Below are 19,775 nucleotides of genomic sequence, written 5' to 3'. Positions count from 1 at the left end.
ACCTGCCCTTCCCATTCCTACTTCTGTTGCACGAACATCCACACATAATATGGGGTTGATAGGTCTACACTTGACTTTGTTGAATCTCATGACAATACTCATTTTCCTGTTTGGATATTCCTTAAATTATGGAAAACACTCTCAGGTTTCTTAATCTCATTACGATATCCTCTGGATCACGATGCAGGAAAGACTCTGGCACCAGGTAAGTACCTTGTCTAGCTACAGTGTAGTCAAAAGCAGACAGATATTTTCTACTGAGGAAAGGAAGCAATATGCAAAAATAGAAATGCTCGAGGAAGATTATCCAAAGCAAGCAAGACTTGAAAAAATGCAGTCTGAGAATGCTTGTCCTGTGAGCATGAAAGCTTGAGATCAACTCCTCAGCCTCTGTGTAAGAAAGTTAGATATAGTGGCACACATTTGCAATCTCAGGACTGGGGGATGGGGGATGGAGATAAGATGATCACTGAGGCTCACTGGACAGATAGCATAGATAAGCTAATTGACTATTTTAAGTCTTTCCCTTCCCTTGACTCCAGCACACACACACACACACACACACACACACACACACACACACACACACACACACACATACAGAGAGATAGGGAGGGAGGGGGAGAGAGAGAAGGAGAGAGAGAGAGAAGGAGAGAAAGAGAGATGCACACAAACACACACACACAGAGGGGATCACAAAATTATGCAAACCAAGTTATAGGACACACAAACCTTTTTTTGAAACTATTTGGGGAAACAGGGAATGAAAGAATGGTTTTAGGTATCTGTATAAAATGGCAAAACTATATCTGCATGGAAGGTTGTAACAAGTAACTCTTTAGCATGAGTAATGGTGAGAGGATAATGTGAAACAATGAAAATAGAGGAAGGATAAATAACAGTGGTGGATATTGCTGAAGGTGGGTGATGCTGCTGATACTAATTGTAACCACGGTGATGATACTTACAGATAATGTTGATGATGAGGATGCCAATGCTACTGATGGTGATATTGATGATATTGTAATGGTGATGCTAATAATGTCAATGCTATTGGAGGTGTTGTTGATGCTGACAATGCTGACTGATGACTCTGATGAAGGAGATGATATTGATGTAGATGTTGATTATGCTGATAATATTAATGACATCAAATAGTACATACACTCTGGTTTAGCAGCAAAACCATACATTTCCAACATCAAAATTTATTTTTTTTACACAAAATTTGTGTAAAATAACTGTCCACAGTTCCTTTTATTATGCATAGGTCATATTTAAAGCACAATGTTGTAGTTATAGCTAAACTACTCTAGACATGGTTTTAGCACAATGGTATCCCATGATAATACATCCCACCCTTATTATTTGCTATTAATGCCACTAAAGTGACAGGGAAAGCCTTTCCAGCCATGGACTCTCTTTCTAAACTTTGTGTACTTTGTAAATTTTTAAACCCTAAGGACAAGAAAGGGACCAGGTCCCCCTCTGAGGGAGCTTCAGGAGCCAGGCCCCTCTCCTAGACCTCTGTAACTGTAATGGCATTGCCAGCCTCTATAATTTTCACAAAGGTCATCTCCAGCCCCTCAACAGAACCCTTCCCAGATTATGCTAATTTTATATAAAAAATCTGAATGAAAGTCCCCAATCCCTGAGTAGGAAAGCCCACCAATTCCTGATCTTCCCACAGAAATCCACCAATTCCTGAGCAAGAAAACCCACCAATCTCTAAATAGGAAAACCAACTAATACCAGAGTTCCCCCAAGCTCAGCACATAGAAATACCACCAACCCTCACCACAGAAAACTCTGCCATAGAAAGCACTGCCCCTCAAGAAAACCTGTATAAACTCTGCCCTTTGTCCAATTCCTTCCTGTTTTCTCCCTTCCAGGAGCAAGGGGCATCCATCCCTTGATTAGTCCCTCCTTTCCCTAAACCCTTAAATAAATCTATTTCATGAGATTTCCTGCCTGGTGTGACTCTCTCATCTGAGGAAGCCAAGAAGCAATGCAGAAAACAAGGGGTGGGACAAAGTGAAGAGGACAGTGCTGAGGCGCCCATGCTCCTTGGTTCACCTGTAGATATACTCCTCTGGGAGCTGCAACCGCTTTGTTGAGGTGGATTCCTCTCAGAGCTATGTGGTTCCTGGGTCCTCATGTCTGAGGAAGCCCTTCCGTTGGTACATGGTTCTGACTCAGAGCTATGTGGTTCCCAATCTCCTGTGTCTCAGGATACTCTTCCACTGGGACAGTGTCCAATTTCAGAGCTCTGTAGTTCCTGAGCTTCCAAGTCCCAGGACATCTTCCCATCTGAGCAAGAAGAGCAACACTTGCCAAAAGACATAGAAATTATGCCAGTCATATAGTGTGAAGCAGAGCTGACATGTCACTCCTTAAGAGAATGATTATCATTTCAATTTTCCTGTTGAGAAAATACTCATAGTATTTTACTATTGCAAAATTTATAATGTTGTAAATTTTATCATTGTTATAGTTTAACTATAGACTGATATTTCATATGTATGGCATTTGGGGAATCATACTGGCCCTACTCTCCAAATACTTCTATCTTGTAACCAAGACATGGGAATACATGTGATTATTAGAACATGGTTGAACAGTCAATGGATTAGACAATATCCCCTATGTGTCATTCCTCTCCTTAGATCCTACCTCGATGTCTACTATTCTCCAGAGATGGAATCACTTTCTGACAAAAACAATTATAATTTTTTGAAAATTTTGTACATGCACACAATGTATCTTGGCAATGTCCATCCCCATTACTTCTCCTCCAACATGTCTTCCATATCCTTCACATCTTTATGTCTTTGTTTATGACACACCTAGTCCTATTTACATTGGCCATATGTTCATGTGTACAAGGCCATCTATTGGGCTACCATCCACGAAAAGAACCTTCCCTTCCTCCTCAGGCAGTGGTGAAACTTCAGGAGCCCCTCACCCATACAGAAGTTTTTAACTCTTGAACATCTGGATTTCTTCCATGGGTAACCACTGTTGCTGTGATACTATGTGTTCCTGTATTTCGTAGCCATTCACATGCAGAGTACAGCATTTTACAATATTCCTTCCCCTCGGTCTTAAATACTTTCATCAATTCTTCCAATGTATCCTCAAGGCCTGGTGGTAGCAACGAATGTAGATTTCCACCTAAAATAGAATAGTCAGAATCAATTGTTCTCATAAGTTTGAACAGGTATGAGTCCTATGAGTCCTTACATAACCTTCATCCTTTCTAATAAGCAACTTCTCTGGTCAGAGATCAGAATAAAACAAATATATGGATACAAATATAAACATAGAATGGAGTTTGATTCCATGACCTTTGAGCTAAACAGCATCAGTAGGTTTTTCCCTAGGGCCTAAGACTTTTAACCATGTTCACACTTTCAGCCTTAAATTCCCTCCTGTGGAGGAAGCCTCAGAAACACCCAACAGGGTGAATGGGTACCACTGTAAATACTCTTACCTTCTTTTAACACCAGTGAGTACATATGACCTAGCAAGTTCATATTGTAGAATTGCATAGTGCTTCACTGGGTAAAACCATTGATGTCTTTTTGTCCTTGGTAGCCTAAATAGCACCTTCTAGAACTATGAAAGTTAGCAAGCAAGTAGAGACTTTTATGGCCACTTCAAGATTTATTTCTCTAAATCTTGCAACTGAAGTTTGTGGTGTCCTCAGCAACAGCATATTACAGTACAGTGATGATGGACAACCAGAAGCAATGACAATATGCTAATGTGTTGTGTGTCTCTGAGGCATTCTGACCAATAACTTATACGGAAATAACTTGTATTGGACACTGAGATTTTTCCATCTAATAACTGAATTTTGCGAGCAGTATTGTCTATCTATCTGGAATACTTCCTGCTTTTGAAATTTTTTTCTTTTATCAGTTTATGACCAAGTGTAATTTGATGAGACCTTTTCATAAACCCTCTGATTTACATCTTATTTTCTGCAACTCTCTGCCTCCATTCATACTTAAAACTTTAGGGCCCAGAATCTATTTCCCATTCTCTAGTACCACATGTCCTCTTTTAATTTAGTTTTTACTTTGATTGCAAAATAATTGCAACCCTGTAGATTCTTCTCCATAACTTACTTTGGGTAACTTATCTTCTTTCCCTGCATTCTCCTATCAACATTCTTATTCTCCCTGAACAAACTATTCTGTCTCTAGTATTCCTTTCTCATTCTAAGAAGTATTCTTAGTTTCTTGTGTCCCTGAACATTTCCAAGAAAAAGAAATCAAGTTGCTAAAACAGCTCAATAGTTAAGAGAATGTGTTTCTCTTGCAGAGGAACTAGATGTGATTCCCACAACCCATGTAGCTAACGACAACCACCTGTACTCCAGTTTCAGGGCATTGATATACCCTCTACTGGTCTCTACAGGCGCTTTATATTCATTGTGTACAACCATATATGCAGGCAAATACATGAACAAAATAAAAATGAAAATGTTTTAAAATAAAGAAAAATGATACACCTCATATGCTAATTTTGCTTATGAAAGATTACAAAAAAGAAATTCCTGGATATATAGCCCCGATAACACAATTATGTGGTAGCAAGATTATCATGTAAATGCCTGGGTAAAAAATGTTCTAGAACAGTATTTCTCAACCTGTGGGTCACAACCCCTTTGGGGATTGAATAATCTTCTTACAGGGGTTGAATAACAGACATCCTGTCTATCAGATATTTACATTATGATTCATAACAGGAGCAAAATTACAGCTATGAAGTAGCAACAAAATAATTTTGTTGTTTGGGATCACCACAGCATGAAGAACTGTATTAAAGTACCATAGCAAAAGGAAGGGTTAGAAACACTATTATAGAAGGTTAGGGGAGCTTTAGATGTTGGGAGATCCTTCACAATAATGATTCAATGAAAATTCAGCAAAAATATTACTATCAGATAGGAAAAATCTTTGTATCTGGAGAAGCCTGTGCCAATATTCCAAACAATAGAAAACAGAGAATGTCTGTCATGTTTAGGACAAGGTTGATGGCCATGGGTCTCCAATACTTACCTCTAGCAAGTGTATAATTATCATACCTTGAAATGTTCTTTACAAACAAAGAATGTTGCTACTATGTGTAGTAAACTATAAATTTACAGGCCATGTTGGATGAATGCTTTTGTTCTTTGAAACTAAGCATAGATTTCTGGCTAATAGAATCAAGCTCCTGAATATATACAGGGACAAATTTATAGTTAATATTTTTTAAATAATTTAATTTGGAAGGTTGTAGTTGACTGATGAACAGTAATGCCAGTTTAATAAATGCAGATATTGACTAACCAAGAAATCAATGGCCTCTTAATGCATTCAAAGAAAATACAAATATATCATACTTATTTAAGTAGATTATATATTTCTTTTAAATTACTTACAAAAAGTGAGATTTGTTAGGCAAGGAAAGAACACCAAATGTTTAATTAAAAATATATTATTAGTGCTGTCATCATTCAAAATCAACCAGAAAAAAACGAAAATGAGGAGAGGGAGGGAGGGAGGGAGGGAGGGAGGGAGGGAGGGAAGAGAAAAAAGAAAAGATGATAAACATATTTGCTTTTCAGCGGGGCTCATACAAAGATGATGAGGAATGCAGAGAAAGGCACAACAGAGTCTTCCCAGGACTGACAGTGCAGGTGACCCCTCATGGCAACATAGTGCAAAATCTTGAGAGCATGTATCTCTACACATAAACACAAATATTATGTAAGGTCAAATGTTTGAGTACTTTACCAATATATTAAATTGGAACTAGAAATTTTTTACTGCTAAATCTCAGTTTTCTGAAACACTGTTCTGAAACACTGCTGAAAAAACAAAACCTAACATCAAATTCAAAAAAGATCTAAGTGCAAAATGGATCTTAATATCTACCTGTTAATTAGTTTATCAAAATAATAGTAATCAAAATGAGTTATAGATTCAAAATTGATAGTGCAGAGGAGGAAATGCAACATTGAACCACATGTACATTTAGCAGACAATATGGCACCTAGTACATGCTGCTCATAAAGTCATTTATTTCAACATTTTGAGCCACACTTGATCTATGTCATAATATCATTTTATGTCTAGTATTCTTCAATGACTTGTAAATTTACCTCCAAAATGTAACTACTTTCTGATTGCCCCATTACAAACAGTACTGCCATCTTATCTTGGTGCCCGACTCTCTCTCTCTCTCTCTCTCTCTCTCTCCCCTGAATCTCATTTCCCACCAATCTATGCCCTGCCACACTCCATTCTATTTTCTGCTATCAATTATCCACACTCTCATCATTTATCATTTGGATTATTGCTTCCCTTCTTAATTTCATGCTGTCACCAGAATGATCTATTTAAAATGCAAATCAAGGAACTTTATTACCTTGGGAAGAAGAAGAAACAGTTTGGCTGACATAATAATGGTGGAGGGAATAATGATGGAGGTGGTAGAAATTTAAAGAGAAAAGTTAAACATCAGGTTTGAGAATTACCACATACAGAGAAATCATCAGCTGGAATTCCATACTGATGAGTTTGGAACAAACACTCAATGGAAGAAAATCACAATGGGCAAAATGTTCCCACTTGTGGGTAGCTGTTGATGTTCCTGAGACCCCGATTCTTACATGTCTGGGAAACCTGGACAGAGGCACTTGTGATGTAATTATAGAATATACTTTTGTCTTCCTATCTGCCAAGCCAAGCTGCAAATTAGCAAAAGTGGGCAGTTTTTAGAAAGAAAAAGTTGTTAGGTCTACAGATCAATATTTTCTAGAATAGAAGAAAAGAAAAAATCCAAACTCTATCTTGCTTTTCCTAAAGAACAAGACGGTGCTCAAGATTAAGAACTGAAGCCCCAGAGGAAAGTCCGAAACTTGGTACAGTCACCTGACTACTAAGAAATATGACACCAAGAATGCTACTCTACACTCTCACTACCTTGTAATGTTTCCTAATGTTTCCCTTCTTTGGTCTTTGGCAAAAAAAAAAAAAAAAAAGCTAGAAGATATGTACAGAGGGCTTGGGGGAAGGGAGAATAAAAAACCCAATGTTGTTAGTTATCAAACAGTCTCTATCCCCAGGCACCAAGAGCTACCACCCACTGAATGTTTATACCTCAAGTAGAGACAAGGACATACAGGAGTCCATTCTGATCTACTGGTAGTAAGCGACTCAGTTCCCAAAACAGTTATTCATGGTCTGGTTTTCCTTAGTAATTCCATTTACTATATAAGAGATTAGAAAGGTTAAGCATTGTCAGAATGAAAGAAAGATAGGAGTAAGGATGTACATTATTTTGAATATTAAGAGAAATAGTTTAATCTAGGCAAAGAAGACATAGTGGAAAGACTCTTTGGACACAACAATGTAAAAATCAATAGGCAGAAGGCATATGTCTAGGCATGTGGCATGATTGAAAGAATGGTTCCTGAATGAATAGTCTTCAAAAATCAGCCAGGAAGGAAGATACTAGATAGAGAGAATAAAATCAACATAATTTTAAAATTTTACACTTATATCCACAGATAGTTGTAGTCCTCATCAAAGAAACTTCTCTTTCCACACAGAGACTATTACAGAAAACTATGTCTAATCAAAATACAGAGTTGTGGAGTCCAGTCCCAATGGAAACATCTATAAAACATGTCCACACCTAAGGCTCAGTAAACTTTGCACAAAAGAAGCCAGAAAGGTTGTTAAGAACCAGAATAGGGAGATTGCTCTGAGGTTGTCTTCTAGGAATATCAGAAACTATATCCATAAATTCATCCCAACTGTACTCCCTAAACAGGAGCTGAACAAAACAACAATAGCCATTGTAATATGAATGGGGCAGAGACCTTAACCTTAGACAAAGAACCAATAAGGAGGGCTGGGTAGGATAAATAGCCTTCCCCAGTAAACTGAACACCAAATGGTTATCCAATACCTAATGGTCAGCCCTGAAAACATACATACAGGTAACATTATACATTCTGAACAGGTTGTCTTCACGAATATATAAGTATATACATATACACATATGCAAGTAACAACAACTAATGAAAAAGATTTGAAAGAGAGAAAAGGGGGTATATGGGACAGATTTGAGGGAAGAAAAGAAAGGGTAATAAGATGGAATTCTGTTGTAATCTCAAAAATAAATAATTTTAAAACCACAGGTTTGAGCCAGGCAGTGGTGGTGCATGCCTTTAATCCCAGCACTTGGGAGGCAGAGGCAGGCAGATTTCTGAGTTCGAGGCCAGCCTGGTCTACAGAGTGAGTTCCAGGACAGCCAGGGATACATAGAGAAACCCTCTCCCTGTCCCGAAAAACCAAAAAACAAACAAACAAACAAACAAACAAACAAACAAACAAACAAAAAGATAGAAAAAAGAAATAAAACACACAGGTTTTCTAGCTACCATCATAAATCCCAGAAAGAGTGACAGCAGGTTGTCCCTCTTAGAAGTGGTACCAATGGGCTCTGCAACCCTTACGTTCAGCCTATCAGCACTGGCTTTATCTTGAATGAGTGATGTCATCCCAACACAGGGACCCCCTCTACTTCATTCTGAACTCGCACATAAATATTCCAGCAGCTTCCAGTTATACAAAAATACCTCGAAGCCTTTATACTACTAGGCACAAAATGACTGAAGTGCTAGCCATAGTCCCGTGAGAACTGAGTTTTCAATCTCTCTGTCTAGGATGATGACTGAATTGAAGTCTATTGTCATGAGATGACTTCAAAGACAATAACAGCTCTGGTGTGACTTGTCCTACTCCAGTTTATTTCTTAATCTTCCCATTGGCATGTATACTTTGAGGTCATGTGTAATTCTTCTTTGTAATGAGAGTGTAACTTTCTCCTGTGAGGAGTCTGGGTTGGAGTGATTTGGGCCATTCATGTGTTGGTATATGAGGTACCAAAGAGCAGACACTGAGATAGGGACAGGAATCCATCAGAGAAACAGCTGAATGGAAAGCAGTGGTAGGGACAGAGAAGTCAGATGTCTTCTTTCGCATTCCCTGAGGAGTACAGCCATCTTATTCTTTCAGCACAGGGGCTTCTAGACTCATATCAGTTTATCCTGGTTAAATGGCAACATTTCTGTTAGACAAACCAAGAAGTTTGTAGGAGGAGCGCTTAGTCAATAAAATCAATATCCATAACTAAAATTTAGTTTAGTCATATATTTTACTTCAAATGTATATGGAATAATCTATCTCTTGGCATATAACCCCAGTCTCAGAAAGAGTAGACCATGACAAGACCTTCTCTCACACTCAGAGAAGCACAATAAAAATTTCATGGTCATCATACACCTCCTCGGCCTTCTTGGTTCTTTGTGGTTTTTAGCTTGTTTTACTTTTACAAACTAATTCTCACAAAACAAACATGAAGAACTCTAAACAAGTCATTAAAAGTCCCCATAAAATAGGTGATAGCCATGAAAACATGATTTAATTAAAACATGAATGAATTAATATGAAGGAGTGTTATAAAATATTTCATATCCTGACCATAACAAAGAACAATTATTTATGGTCTCTTATTACAAGCTTTTAAGCATCACCTCTTATCCAGATACCCAATGTGTTATCATCATGGAGAAAAAAAATAGTTTCATAAAATCCTTGACACTAAAGTGACAAGGAGCAAATGAATCAGATTTAATGGAGAATGCTGCTATCCAGAAAGGTGATGTTTTGGAGTTTGGATGACCCAGTGATGTCTAACTCTAATATACATCAGTTATGGGCTTGTATGCATAGCTCTCCAATTAATATTTACAAGGTTAGAAATTCAATTCAAACTTGTATGTATAGAAACTATTATATTTGTCTCCTGTGGCTAAAACTTTTCAAGGGTCAGAATTATTTTTGTTAGAGCTGTATCTAAGAGCTCAAAGCAGTCATTTATTCATTCCACAAATACCAGCTGAGGGCTACCATTGGATCTAGAGCGGTTTCGGGTGCCGAATATATAACTGAAAAACTGGCATGTCTCCAGATATGTCAGGGCAGAGATGAAAGAAATCATAGCTGATTAAGTACTTGTCATGTACTTGATATGGACCCGAGTTTGAACTCCAGGACCCTTGTAAAAACCTAGGTATGGTGGTATGTTTGTAGATCTGAGAAGACACAGTCTACATGAGGCAGTACTATTTCATGAGATAAAATCACAGACTGTATATAGATGATATCTCTCTCTCTCTCTCTCTCTCTCTCTCTCTCTCTCTCTCTCTCTGTCTCTCTCTCTGCATCCTGACTGTGTTCCAATGTAATTATCTGTCTCTTGTTCCCACTGTCATTCTGTGCTTACCTTAATGGACTGCATTTGCTTGAACAGTAAGTGGGAATAAAGTGTCCCTCCATTATGTGGCTTCTTGTCCAGGATTTGGCCACAGAATCATGATAAATAGTTAAAACAGATACATATCTAAAACTGGAAAGCAGAAGAGGAACTCAAAATGTCTATGAGAGGCCATTTTCATTATGACGACTTAGTTTGGCTCAACATTCTTTCTGTGCCTAGGCAAGGAAGTCTTTAGAAGAAACTTGTGATGACTTGTTAGACTGAGTAAAGTAGATAGACAATTGATTGAAGTCCTTTATAGAAAATAAATGGAAAGACTGAATCTTCACTCTGTCTGATTGGAGAAGCAGAGGTGTTCATTTCCTTTAACCTCAGTGTTCCTGCTTCTTATACATACTTTTTATGAAGTATCTTTTAATTACTTACACTCTGCCTTAATAACTGTCAGATCCACTACAAACTCCATTCTCTCTCCCCCTGACATCTCAACATGTCCACTACCCTACCATATTTATTATTTTTAGAAGCACTAAGTTCATGACTATTGAGAAGGGTGTTGTTTCCCTAACTTCTTTCTAAGTTCAGTTGGCACCACCTGCTATAACACTGACTGATACCATTGGGCTGACATTGTGCATGTAACAATAGCTACAGGCAGTTCACTAGTACAATGGCCATACCGTATCAAAATGACCTCATTTCACAACATATCTACCTGTCCTCTGAATCTCAGATTCTCTCACTATTCCATGCATCTTTTGGGGGATAATAAAGACCTCACATTTAGAGGTGAGTATATTTGAGTCGCTAATACTTAGCAATTTAATCTGTTTGAGTCTCTGCATTTTCAAAGACAACCAAAAAAAAAAAAAGTTAGTCAAGGCTAAGAATAGCACTAGACTGTAGACATAAACATGAATGTTTAAAAGATGGTCTGTCAGCACATTAATTTAGTAATTTGTTTCCCCCAGGGCCTTTGGCCTCCTGAACCACAGGCTTTTAACCAGGTTTATAACACAAGACATGAATTCTGTGAGCAGACCTTAGGTCTAATAAGTAAGTAAGTGGTTACTTGTCCCAGTAAGCTTCATGCCATTGTTGAGCTGGTGCTCACATATTTCCTGGCAGTGTTGTATTGTAGAAGTCATTGTCCACAGATGGATAATGCTATGTATCTCCCTTCCTCAAGAGAAACACTTGTAGAACATCCTCCAGCATTGTGAAAACTATTCAGACAAAAAGGGTATTTCCAGAGCAGCTCCAGTTACTCCGCTCTGTTCCATAACCAACATGTACTACGTCTTCACCTGTGGGATCCCACCATTTAGTTATGGTGGGCAACCATCACCAGTTGTTCTCAAACTCTTGAATAACCACAGGGGCTTTGATCATCTTCTGTTTCCCAAATGAAAGTGAAGAAACACATTAGCCACTGTAACTACATAAAATATGTATATTTCTTGAAATATATATGCATGTATATGCATAAGGAAATTGTACAGAATGGAACAAGGAAAAACACATTGGGGGAAGTTTAAAGTCATTAGTCCTTGTAAATCAGTGATGTAGGTTGTATTAGGCCTGCAGTTAGACAGTGTTAGGAGCAGTGTAGAAAAATAAAAAGATTACCTCATGGTACCTCAGCAGAAGAAGTGGGACCACAAAGGGAGAGAGTGATTTATCTGGCTTAAATATTTACTGAGAATAGATAATTTTATACAAAATTATCAGGAACATTCCAAACCTTGACATGGTTGGGCTTCTTTTTCACATCTCCTTCCTCACCTTGAAATACCATAGTACAATGTTCCAGGAGGCCCTAATCCTAATATTTAACCTATAATTCTCATAGGATTACTGCTGTCCCAGAATACCATTTCTATGTTTGCTTGATTCTTTGTTTTTAGATTTTAAGCATAGTATATGTATACAGGTCAGAGATCAACATGCCTGATTCAGCTCTTTTCTTCCACCATGTGGGTCTCAGGGATCCTAGGCTTGGCAATAATAACCTTTAATTGGTAAACAACTCACCAACTTCAGCATGGCTGTGTCTTATGTATGTACTCATAGGTCAGTTTGCATTTTTACCTCTGAAATACTTTTTCCCCTCACTATTCTACTAATCTCTACTCAGCAGCCCAGCACCTATCTCTGATTTGATTTTCACTATGTAAGGGGTAAAGTGAAAATATATGTTAAAGAGACATCTCAGAGACTCTCACATCCCATATTTGATGATGACTCTTCTCGGTCCCCAGTGAACCCACTCTTTGATAGACCTTAGTCCAAGGATAGAGTGGATGTAGCAGCTACATGAGGGGCTGAGCTAAGGCCAAAGGGAGATGAATAATCCCAGGCATTCTAGCCTAAATCCATTTATATTCTAAATGATCATCTCCAGTAAAGTCACCCTGGCACTTGTCAGGGAATGGATGGCTTGGCAACACATTGCAGTTTACGCTGTGGGTGATGACAATCGTTTTACATACCAGTACTATTTCATGACTATGGTGAATGGCTCTATCCAAATGGAAGGAGAAGGGTGTGATTCACAGTGAAGCATGGCCCAGGGATACCTACGGGACCTGTTCTGCTTCCCTCCTGCAAAACGTCTCCCCTGGGCTTGAAAGTGACGTTTATCTGCAAATAGTTATTATTACTGTTTTATTATTGCCTCAGTTAGCATTTATATAACACTTCATATTTTCAAGGTGCTTTTCAATCATTTTTATTAGTGAGAGAGGGCATATATCCAGGCACAGGTGGAAAGAACTAAGAGCCTGGATTTTCTTGAGTAAAAGAAAGACATTTCTGCGAGCAGACAGGCATTCTACTCTCTAAATTTGACTTTTCAAATGGTGGTTGTAAGAAACAAAAGTAATTTCTGCAGCAATTATCCATTAAAGAGCCACTAAGCCTTCTGAAACACCAGGGGACAAATTATAAATGCCATTTGGCTATGTAGTCCCTGGGAGAAAGATTCATGTGAGGACGCATACAATTTGGTCCTCAGAATTCACTAGAAAACTAATACTTTTCTTTCAGACACTGTCTAGGTACCACAAGACATGCAGAGAAGTCAACCCATTGCCTGGATACTTAAGGATTTTAAATTATTAATATGGAATATAAAACATTCCAATTAATTAAGAACATGAAATGAATAATGCCAATTTAAAATGCAGAAGGGTTTAGAAATGAATGATGGAAATGTTTGGGCACATATATTCAAACTGGGTTCCCCGAAGAAAACTGGACTTTAGTCAGTCTTCACAGGGTAAGTAGACCTTGTAGAACCTTCTGGACAAGGGAAGGCAAGAAGATGTGGGTTTTGTCACCTAAGACTGATCAGTGCAATCATGAGAAATATTCGTTTTCATTTCTAAAGAACAGAAGGGTTCTATAAGCAGCTACTGTGACTAGAGGGAGAGAGACCATTCATTAAGAGTTCAGAATAAGATGGTATCCAAACTAAGGTGAGTGTCACAGTATGAGACTGCTTTCTGACAAAATGCAATGGGAAAATGTTTCTAGAAAGAGAGATCAACACAGCTAAAGAACAATGTACTTATTTAAGCTTGTTTATACCCCTTTAGGAAGGAAATCTTCACTCAGTCATCTGAACAGGGACAAAATTCAAGATATCGAAACAACACATATATCCTGAGTGTCAAAAATTCTCCACTCATACACGTTCACATTCCTTTCAGCACTGCATAAAATTCTAATATGGAATTGTTCTGAAGACATACAATGGTCCAAACTAAATCTAATATTTGATATAAAGAAAGAGGCATTTATGCTAATTCACAGTCCTAGTCTCTTTAATACAACCCACCTATGAATATTTATCCATTAGCTTCTGTACTCCCAGTCTTGGGCTAATATCTGAAATAGAATTATGGGAAAAGACCACTTCTGGTTCTTAGAAAAATCATTCACTTGTAAGTGGCAGCTTACTTAGAGTGTCAAGAGAATAATATAAATGGCTCAAAGACAAAGAAAATGAGCCCAGGTATGTAGTGTAGTTGGTAAAGTGCTTACCTAGCATGCACGAGGTCCAATATTTGATACCTAGCATGACAAAAAATAAGATGAAGTGGTACATATCTATAATTTCATCACTTAGGAAGTAGATGTGGAAGTATCAGAAGGTGAAGGTTATCCTTGACTCTATAAGGAGTTAGAACAGTCACAAAGGGCTACATAATGTTCTGTTGCCTCAATAAGGATAGAGATAGAGATAGATAGAGATAGAGACAGAGACAGAGACAGAGACAGAGACAGAGACAGAGATAGAGATAGAGATAGAGATAGAGATAGAGATAGAGATAGAGATATATTGAGGTGGGTTTTCTAGGAGGAGTTGCAGGTAAGAAAGGGAAAAGAAAAATAATGGAATTAAATTATAGTGTCAAAACTTAAAACAGCAATCAAAACAACAAATAGTGAATGACATTGGAGAGTAAGGATAGAGAAGATAATAAAAGCCAAGACATCTACTGCAGAAAAAGACTCTTGGATGAGGGTTTAGAGATCCACTAGCATGTGGATATAGCAATAAGTCATTAGGAACACATTAATACTATGATGATTTAGTAGACTAATAGAAATACATTCACCTATAGGTCTTATAACCTGTCTACACAGATATACTGATCAGTATCTAAAGAATAGATACTGTGAAATGTACAAATATTAATATATATTATGTATTAATATGCATACTAAGACTCTTCCCATCTACATGTTTTGTCTCTTTCTCCCAAGGCTAGGGGATTACTGCAGCAGAAGAAGCACCCATATCCTAAGAACAAGAGGCAGTGTATGACTATGAGGAAACTATTTTCTACACAGGGAAATGCAAAACAACACAACACTGAGATTCCACCTCACACCAGTCAGAATGGCTAAGATCAAAAATTCAAGTGATAGCAGATGCTGGTGAGGATGTGGAGAAAGAGAAACACTCCTCCACTGCTGGTGGGATTGCAAGCTTGTACAACCACTCTGGAAATCAGTTTGGCGATTCCTCAGAAAATTGGAGATGGTACTACCGGAAGATCTGGCAATACCTCTTCTGGGCATATATCCAGAAGATTCTCCAACATGTAACAAGGACACATGCTCCACTATGTTCATAGCAGCCTTATTTATAATAGCCAGAAGCTGGAAGGAACCCAGATGCCCCTCAACAGAGGAATGGATACAGAAAATGTGGTACATTTACACAATGGAGTACTACTCCGCTATTAAAAACAATGAATTTATGAAATTCTTGGGCAAATGGATGTATCTGGAGGATATCATTCTGAGTGAGATAACCCAATCACAAAAGAAGTCATTAGATATGCACTCACTGATAAGTGGATATTAGCCCAAAAACTTAGAATACCCAAGATACAATTTGCAAAGCACAAGAAAATCAAGAAGAAGGAAGACCAACGTGTGGATACTTCATTCCTCCTTAGAAAAGGGAACAAAATACCCATGGAAGGAGTTACTGAAACAGAGTTTGGAGCTAAGACAAAAGGATGGACCATCCAGAGACTACCCCACCCGGGGATCCATCCCATAATCAGCTGCCAAACGCAGACACTATTGTACATGCCAGCAAGATTTTGCTGAAAAGACCCGGACATAACTATCTCCTGTGAGGCTATGCCAGTGCCTGGCAAATACAGAAGTGGATGCTCACAGTCATCTATAAGATGGAACACAGGGCCCCCAATGGAGAAACTAGAGAAAGCACCCAAGGAGCTAAAGAGGTCTGCAACCTTATAGGTAGAATAACAATATGAACTAATCAGTACCCCCAGAACTCGTGTCTCTAGCTGCATATGTAGCAGAAGATGGCCTAGTCGCCCATCATTGGGAAGAGAGGCCCCTTGGTATTGCAAACTTTATATGCCCCAGTACAGGGGAATACCAGGGCCAAGAAGTAGGAGTGGGTGGGTAGGGGAGCAGGGCAGGGGGAGGGTATAGGGGGACATTCGGGATAGCATTTGAAATGTAAATGAAGAAAATATCTAATAAAAAATTGGGGAAAAAAGCTTTGGAAAATATGAAAATAAAAGAGAATGTTTGCACATATGAACTTACTCCAATTGTGACAGCATCTACAAGACTTTTATAAGCTCAAGCCAGACAAGGAAAGGGGAGCTGGACACAAAGTCTTATTCCTATGTAATGAGTTGTTGGTAGTTGATACTTAATGGGTGAGGGAGAGGCAGTTTTCTTTAAGGGGTTGGGTCTTCATGGGTTGACTATTCTCTTGTGGAAGGCCACAAATCAAAGGGTGTATGGGTGTCACAATCTGGATTTGGTGTATTTTTAGAAAACAAGAGACTACAATGTTGGAAGTGTGGTTAAGGAGTGAGTCCAAAAGTTTGGGCAATGGTAAATATTATCAAAAGATGCTTCATGACATTTACCAGGAACTTGTAAAAATAAGGGGTAAAGCCAGTATGATTCATCCATGTAAGAATTTTTTGGAAAATGGAAACTTGGAGATTTTTTTAATGCTGTAACACAATGTGCAATAAAAAAGGTTATTTGAACACAAAAGGTAAGAATCAGAAAGCAATGCCTGAAAGAGAAATGAGAGGAGAGGGGAACAGAGTTAGGTGTTTCTCCTTAAATGAGTACATGCTCTTATTTCTTATTCTCCTTTTGTATAGTCTTTATAAACCCAGCACTGAGGAGCTGTGGCAACTACAATGCTCACACTGAATAAATGTGACTGATAGAGGCACTGAAAACTACTTGTAACCAATGTGTGCCATAGAAGGAATCAATAAATTGATAATAAGCACTGTACTCTGGTCACAACTATCCAGCACAGCTAATTTGAAGATGAAATAAAAATCTAGAAGCCACTAAGTGTCTTCTTTAGTACACAGTACCCACTCAACAATATTATACTGTGTTTCAAATTTATCCAAAGCTTATGGATTTTGCTCTATAAAGTTCTTTCAGAATTCTAGCACCTGACAAAATAATCAGAAAAATAGACCTTAAAAGTCACCGTCTACTAAATCTCTTGGCTATATTTACAAGGGCTTACATTTACTTGTTGCTCTTGCCTTTTTTTACACGCTCTCAGTCCAACATTGGGTGAATTCTGGAACCAGAAAGAAAGACAGTTTTCCATAGAAGTTAAGTAATTGACCAGCACAAATTTCTAAGTATTGCCCACACTTGAACTTGGGTCTTAGCTCTTCTGTAACTTTAAATACTGCCTACTGAATCTTTTCGTGTATTAAAATGGACTTGCTTTAGAGATGAGCGAGTCATATAAACAAGCCTTCCTTTACTTCTTGGGAAGGCATAGTTCTGCACAATGGAGCCTATGTTTATGACTCTAAGGAATGTGCTGTAGTCATTACAATTGCATTATTTTTTCAAGAAAAATGGAAGACATCATTTAACCAATTATTTATATACAGCAGCTTCTTTTGTAAAGTATGGTAGGCATTTGCCTTGTGCCGAGAGAGAACCTGGCTTTATGAAGGTCCTGGCCCTGTTCACAAGGAGAGGAGAGGGTTGAATGTGTGATCTTACCTGGGCCCAGGCATTTTGAACTGTTTGAAATTAGGAAGAATGAGTATCCCAGAAAGAAAATAAAAAACAACTGCTAACATTTCCACTTGAAAATTATAGTTATACTCCATGGGCCAATCAATAAAGTTGAGTAGAAGCCAGGAAATGAAGAATTTCTGTTTGCTGCAAACTTTTTGATTTGTTCTATTATCATAATTGATGACCTGAAATCAAGAACTCACTCAGTTAGAATATCAAACATCTCATTCTCGCATAGACAAATGCCTCTGGAAACCAATTAGGAAAATGTAGATTGACCTAGCTCCTCTCTTCCCAGGCAAATTCCTCTTTCGTTCTTTGCTTCTCCATCTGACTCGAGTGCTTGTCCTTGGGAGTATGTGTGTTGAGGAAGCAGAGTGCTCTGTTGGACATATTTTGCTCAGAAAATACTGCTTGTGTAGAGCAAAACTCATTGCCTCTATGAAGATCATAACCAAGATGAGCTGTTAAATATCCTTTGACTCAAGTGGGCTTCTTTTACAATTTCAGCAGAGAAGTTTCCTTATTCTATTGGTCAATTTGTCAGTTATAATAAAATACCCAGGACAGGGTAACTTTATAAAGAAATTAGTTAAATTTTTATGATGTAGATCATGGTTCAGGAAATTAAAGTGTATGGCCCCAGGGCTGCCAACCATCAGCTCTTGATGACAGATGATTTTACAACAGTTGGAACATGTGTGAGAAGACATTATATGTCCAAACATGAAGTTAGAGAAAGATGGATAGGGTCAGATTTGGCTTTAAAAATAAAACTATTTTGCTGTTAAATTATAACTGCAAATCTTGTTTATTTGTGGTATCCAAGGTGATTTGTGATCTATATATACTTTAAAGGAAAAGTTTGGTCAAGGCATTAGCATATTCATCATCCCACCAACTGACAGGAAGAAAATATCTACTCTTTCAGAAATTTTGTGGCAATCATTACCACTACCAGTGGACAGAATGTAATAGAACAGATGATTAAAACTTCTCCTTCCAGGCTACCTGAAAGCTGGACCATTTCATCAGTATGCCTTTCCTCATTTGCTCTCCCTCGGCTTCTGGCAGCTTCCTTTCTTCTTTGTTTGTTTGTTTGTTTGAGATCATCTCTTTCACATTGCTCACAGAAGCTGAGATCATGCAGTATTTGTCTTCTGTACCTGACTTAATTCATGTGTCATAATGTCCTCCAACTTCAGACTCAAAATGTTTTTAACAACTTATTCTGAGGCCAGCATTCCCTTCTAATGAGAGACTGCCAAAACCTGTAGCCTTCCCAGAAAGTCTCATTTGTTCCCAAGTCATCATACTGGGGACCATGTTCTCAATTTAGTCTATGTCAAGAGACAAAGAGCATCTGAATCAATCCTGACCTTGATAGCTACATTTTATCCATACACCATTTTGTTCATATGATGCTTTATGACTTTCTTAGTAGTTTTCGCTCTCTGCAATTTCTTTGTTGGCTCGCCTGTTGATGGTAATCTATTTCCCTGAACTTGGGCAGAAGTTACACAGAGGCAGACCTACTTGTGGACTTCAGGACCCATCCCCAGCTCCTAGAGTAGTGTATGACATAGAGAAAGTGTCATTTAACATTTGTGTAAGTGCACAAGCAGGAACAGCACCCCTGATTTGGTTCAACAGGATGTTTTTGCATATCTTTGCACTTACATCATGTTACTTTGAGATAATGATGATTTCTTTCATTAATTAACTCTTCTGAAATTTCTGTGATTTCTCTGTCTACTCTGTCTCACATGACAAATAAACATAAGACGAGAAAAGCAGAAAATGTGCAATTCAGATATAACCATCATAAATCGGACAAAACCAGT

At 38.1% G+C, this 19,775-nt stretch overlaps 1 long non-coding RNA gene across 2 annotated transcripts in view; it reads right to left on the bottom strand.

The window, feature by feature from the left end:
* Nucleotides 1–19,775, bottom strand: part of Gm41679 — a 61,514-nt gene that overhangs the window by 12,839 nt on the left and 28,900 nt on the right. The window contains exons 2-3 of one of the 2 annotated variants that reach the window (XR_877255.1): nt 2,077–3,174; nt 625–1,093 (exon numbers count right to left, since the gene is read on the bottom strand). This is a non-coding gene — a long non-coding RNA (predicted gene, 41679). Of the gene's footprint in view, nt 1–624; nt 3,175–19,775 lie in introns of those variants that run through there. The other variant, XR_877254.1, reaches the window with a different exon arrangement.

This window comes from Mus musculus, chromosome 18 (genome assembly GCF_000001635.26).
Source record: "Mus musculus strain C57BL/6J chromosome 18, GRCm38.p6 C57BL/6J".
In the NCBI taxonomy this organism is placed as follows: domain Eukaryota; kingdom Metazoa; phylum Chordata; class Mammalia; order Rodentia; family Muridae; genus Mus; species Mus musculus.
Note: the sequence above shows the minus strand (reverse complement) of the source record. Positions and strands in the feature narration are given on the sequence as shown.